This window comes from Bos grunniens, chromosome 13, assembly GCF_055505025.1.
Source record: "Bos grunniens cultivar Pamir isolate PY7600 chromosome 13, Bosgru_T2T1.0, whole genome shotgun sequence".
Lineage (NCBI taxonomy): Eukaryota > Metazoa > Chordata > Mammalia > Artiodactyla > Bovidae > Bos > Bos grunniens.
The window spans coordinates 71,433,488-71,439,685 of NC_141177.1; positions in this window are offsets into that span (position 1 = coordinate 71,433,488).

A 6,198-nucleotide genomic window follows, 5' to 3' on the forward strand; every position below is an offset into this window, starting at 1 on the left:
GAGTACATCATGAGAAACACTGGGCTGGAAGAAGCACAAGCTGGAATCAAGATTGCCAGGAGAAATATCAGTAACCTCAGATATGCAGATGACACCACCCTTATGGCAGAAAGTGAAGAAGAACTAAAAAGCTTCTTGATGAAAGTGAAAGAGGAGAGTGAAAAAGTTGGCTTAAAGCTCAACATTCAGAAAATGAAGATCATGGCATCTTGTCCCATCACTTCATGGGAAATAGATGGGGAAACAGTGGAAACAGTGTCAGACTTTATTTTGGGGGGCTTCAAAATCACTGCAGATGGTGACTGCAGCCATGAAATTAAAAGACGCTTACTCCTTGGAAGAAAAGTTATGACCAACCTAGATAGCACATTGAAAAGCAGAGACATTACTTTGCCAACAAAGGTCCATCTAATCAAGGCTATGGTTTTTCCAGTGGTCATGTATGGATGTGAGAGTTGGACTGTGAAGAAGGCTGAGCGCCGAAGAATTGATGCTTTTGAACTGTGGTGTTGGAGAAGACTCTTGAGAGTCCCTTGGATTGCAAGGAGATCCAACCAGTCCATTCTGAAGGAGATCAGCCATGGAATTTCTCTGGAGGGACTGATGATGCTAAAGCTGAAACTCCAGTACTTTGGCCACCTCATGCGACAAACTGACTCATTGGAAAAGACTCTGATGCTGGGAGGAATTGGGGGCAGGAGGAGAAGGGGACGACAGAGGATGAGATGGCTGGATGACATCACCGACTCGATGGATGTGAGTCTGAGTGAACTCCAGGAGTTGGTGATGGAGGGAGGCCTGGAGTGCTGCAATTCATGGGATCGCAAAGAGTCAGACACGACTGAGCGACTGAACTGAACTGAAGCTTCCTGACATCAGTCTTGGCAAACAATTTGGGGGATTTAACACCAAAAGCCTCGGAGAAGGCAATGGCACCCCACTCCAGTACTCTTGCCTGAAAAATCCCATGGACGGAGGAGCCTGGTAGGCTGCAGTCCATAGGGTCACTAAGAGTTGGACACAACTGACCGACTTCACTTTTACTTTTCACTTCCATGCATTGGAGAAGGAAATGGCAACCCACTCCAGTGTTCTTGCCTGGAGAGTCCCAGGGACGGGGGAGCCTGGTGGGCTGCCATCTATGGGGTCACACAGAGTTGGACATGACTGGAGTGACTTAGCAGTAGCAGCAGCAGCAACACCAAAAGCAAAAGCAATGAAAGCAAAAATAAACAAGTGGGACTACATCAAACTGAAAAACTGCACAGCAAATGAAACCATCAACAAAATGAAAGACAACCTACTGAATGAGAGGGAATATGTGCAAAGCATATATCTGATAAAGGGATAATATCCAAAATATAAAAGTAATACAACTCATTAGCAAAACAAAGACCCAATCAAAAAATGATCAGAGGATATGAACAGACATTTTTCCAAAGAAGACCTACAGATGGCCAACATATACACAAGAAGATGCTCAACATCACTAACCATCAGGGAAATGCAAATCAAAACCACAGCTTCACACTTGTTAGAAAGGCTATTATCAAAAAGACAAGAAATAACAAGTGTTGGCAAGAATGTGGAGAAAAAGGAATGTTTGTGCACAGCCAGTAAAAGTATAAATTGGTGCAACCACTATGGAAAACAGAATGGTGTCCCCTCAAAAAATTAAAAATAGAATTACCATATGATCCAGCAATTGTATCTGGGGTATTTATCCAAAAGAAATGAACATACTAAATCTAAAAGATACCTGCACCCCTTACATGCATTTCAGGCATTACTCACAATAGCCAAAACATGGAGACAACCTAAGTGTCCATCAACGGATAAGTGGATAAAGAAAATACAGTGCATACATGTAACGGAATATTACTTGGCCATAAAAAGTAGGAAATCTTGCCATTTGCAACAACATGGAAGGGCCTTGAGGGCATTCTGCTAAGTGAAATAAGTCAAACAGAAAAAGACAAGTGCTGTATGATCTCACTTACGTTTGAAATCTTAAAAAACAAACAAATGAACTCACAAAGAGCAGATTGATGGTTACAGAGGCAGGGATTGAAGGGTGGATGAAATGCGTGCAGGTGATCAAACTGCACAGACTTCCAGTTATAAGCTAAATAAGTCATGGGGGTGTAATCTGTAGCATGGTGAGTATAGTTAGCAATAATGTATATTTGAAAGTTGCTAAGAGAGTAAACCTTAAAGTTCTCATCACAAGAAAAAACTAACTCTTTGTGGTGATGGATGTTAACTAGACTTATTGTGGTGATCCTTTTGCAGTATATACAAACATTGAACCATTATGTTGTACATTTAAAATGAATATAATGTTACATGTCAATTAAAAAAAGAGACCAAGAGCCTTAGAGCCGCTCAGCTCTGCACAGGGCTTACCAGACAGACGGACGCAGACTCAGAAGGCTGCCAAATGGGGGGCTGGCTCACATCCATCCTCTTGATATTTTTACTCTGTAAGGACCCAATCTCCCTGCAAAAACCCCAGAGGAATCAGCTATACCTGCTGGCCCTCCCACACCTTTTGTAAGCTCTGCAATTCTAGTGTTTTCTTTCTGCATTTTCTGCTATTCAATCATGTGGCTTCATAGCCACTTCTCTTCTTTGGGGCTTTCATTCTTCATCTTTAAGGCTTAGTTCATATGCTCCCTTTTCCAGGAAACCCTCCTTAACAACCTCTCAAATGTAGATCTTTCTATAGGCTCCCTCATATTTGCATACTGCTGCTGCTAAGTCGCTTCAGTCGTGTCCGACTCTGTGTGACCCCATAGACGGCAGCCCACCAGGCTCCCCCGTCCCTGGGACTCTCCAGGCAAGAACACTGGAGTGGGTTGCCATTTCCTTCTCCAATGCATGAAAGTGAAAAGTGAAAAGGAAGTCGCTCAATGGTGCCCGACTCTTCGCGACCCCATGGACTGCAGCCTACCTGGCTCCTCCATCCGTGGGATTTTCCAGGCAAGAGTACTGGAGTGGGGCACCATTGCCTTCTCCGCATATTTGCATAAGTATCCACTTAAATCTGTACTATTATCATACGCAAATTATTGTCTCTAGGTTCATGGCCCCCTAATTTATGAGCATGTGGACAACTGAACTAGAATCTTTTTGGTTTATATCCTTATAACCTTGGCCTTTTACCTCAGTAAATTTTTGTTGAAAATAAATAGCTAAGCATTGAGTTGTGCGATCTCATATCACACATATATGTACACGCATACATTACATGTGTATCATGGAAGGTGGCGACAGCAAACAGGTACAGGGCACTATCCAGATGCCAGACAGGGGTCTAAGTTTTTCACATGTATTCACCCACTTGTGAGGTAGGTGGCGCTATTATCACCATTTAGTAGGCGGAGAAATAGAGGGGCTCAGTGAGATGCTCTACTTCCAGTCAAGCAAACCTGCCTCCATTCTCCCGCCCCTTAAATACCTGATTAAACCACTGCTGCTGAGGCGATCCGGAGAAGGCAATGGCACCCCACTCCAGTACTCTTGCCTGGAGAATCCCAGGGACGGGGTAGCCTGGTGGGCTGCTGTCTATGGGGTTGCACAGAGTCGGACACGACTGAAGCGACTTAGCGGCAGCAGCAGCAGCTGAGGGGATCTGGGATCTTCCGGCAGTAGACCACTCTGCACGGTGGAATGTTCCATCTGACCGAAGGTTAACCTGTTCCGTGCCACGATATCCACTGCTCTTTCTTTCTTTTTAAAGTACCTACTCCTCTTAACCTCCTCTGCTGTTGCAGGACTAATTATTGGGAGGTGTGACGCAGTTGCAGAAGGTGGGAAAGCCAGGAACCGATGGTTCCTGCCCCTGCAATGCTCTGTTCAGGGACCGGAACAGTGTTGAGCTGCATGTCTCTTTCTGTTGCACCATTCAAGGGAGCAAACATTCAACGTGCCCCTCCTAAGTGAATCTTAGCCATCCGAAAGATCTCTATCAAGTCGACCAATAGAACCCTTTAACTTGGCAAGCTCACTCAAAACATCATCCATACACCCTCTTCGTCTGTTTGTACCACTTTTCCATAACTTTTACCTGCAGTTACTGAGTTCATTGGGTTAAAGCATCAGAGCAAACTCAAGAATTTGTACTAAATTAAATGGGGATAAAGGAAGCTCATTTCATCCATTCTCCCCACCCCACTTCGTTTCTAAATTAATTTTCACCCAGCTTGGGGCATGGATCTCTATGAAGAAGTTTTAGGTTTGCAAAAAGGCATTTGGATAATGACTGGTGGATTATAAATAAAATATAAAATAAAACTGGGGCACTGAAAACCATCTGCAGCTGTGTGAAATGATGAACGTCTGAAATGTGTCTGGTTTGAGGGTGCTTGATCCTCCCATGACTTTTTTGGGGGTGGGGAGGATGGACAAATTGGGGGAGAATGAGGGAGAAAAGCTAGAGCAGGGGATCAGTCAGGTGCCAGAGGAATCTCCGCTGAAACTAAGCCCCAGATCTTTCACATTGTACTCTGAACCCCGTCAGTTCATGCCTATCTTCGAAGGGCCCGAAATCAATAAAAAAAGAAGTTCAAAAACTGCTCCTTAGGCAGCTGAAAATCTGCCCTTCACTTTTCTTTCCCTGTACCCTGAGGAGTTCTAAATCTTCCCTCATTCCAACATCAAGCCAGAGACACCAGGCTCCCCAGAACTGTCTTTTATTCTGTATTATTTCTACGACGTTCTGCCAAGCATCGGTGGGTCTTTAAAGGGACTGTAAAAAGGTAGCGAAGACACATCCGTTCGGCAAAGACATGTAGCACAGGCACGGCGCACATAAATCAAAGCCAGAAAGAAGCCCGCTAGCAGCCTGGAAATCAAATTGTGTCAGGGAGAAGGCCCGGGCGGAAAAATAGATTAGAAGGGCACTGAACAAGAGAGAAGAAAGACAGGCAGCCCCTACTAAAATTAATGAGAGGCAGAGGAGGCCCGGAGAAACAGCCTGACAGAAAAGATTCTTGCACTGCTTAAGGATGGACAAGCGTTTCAGCAAGTGTTATTGACTCCTGCATGAATAACACAATGGCTATCCAGCGCCACTTCCCAAAAACCAGGGCTGCGGCTGCTGCTCCTGCTTAGTCGAAAACCAGGGCTAGAGGCTCCAAAAGACATGAGGGGAGGAAGGAGACATGAAAGAGATGGGAGAGCAGGCACAGGAATTTAGATGAGCATGGAGACCTCCCTCACAGCCCATCCTTCAGGTGACCTCCAGCTCCCAGTCCCAACTTTGTGACTGCTCTGCTGATTTCGAGCAGGGCTACAAAACCTCTAAACTAGGTTAATGGTACCTGTCTCATAAGTGATCTTGAGGTGTCATAGGTAAAGGACCAAGTGAATGCACTGGCCCAGAATCAGGGCTTTGTATAGAGCGACTGTTAGTAAATTTTTTTTCTTAATATATATATTTTATTGAAGTACAGTTGACTTACTATGTTTAAACAATTTTTCTTTCTTTTTTTTTTTTACAGTTCTCAAAGTCTTTTTCCCACTTCTCCTCCAGGAGGCTTCTGTGTACCCCGTTTTCAAGATCCCACATAAAGCCAGTTACCATCTTCCGGTTTTTCCTAGGTCCTACTTGTCCTATCCTTGCCCTCAAACCCAGGGGATCTTAATCTGGTCTCAAATTGGAGACTTGTTTTGATTCATCAGTGGCCTCCCAAATCAATCAATATCATGCCTGTTCTTTCCGACTTCCAAGGGCTAGGCTTTTACAAATCAAAAGCCAAGAATTGCCCTTGTGAGTCTCTGAGTTCTACCTGAATGGAACAAGGACCAAAGAAATGGGGTGAGGGTGCTGTTAGTAGAGATCTCAATTGATATTTCAAAATATTATTCTGTACAGAAGCGTTCTGAGCAATCATGAAGCTGAGAATTAAAAGGAGCCTCACTCAAAGGAATCCAGCCTGTCTCTGTGCAAGCTCAGTGGCCCTGCTTGAGGATGCCTTTGTATAATTGTGATCCTTGCAGAATTTCAGTGTGAAAGCTCCTTATGTGTGTGTTGCTGCGGGGGGGGGGGGGGGGGTGGGGTGGGGGGTGAGTAAGGGGAGGGGTCATCCTACAGACTAGGGGGGAGCCTTGAGGGCCAGACCTTCCCTTCCAAGGGTCACGCAAATCTCCAGAATCTGTGAATTCATTGAATACAGTTCAGTTCAGTTCAGTTCA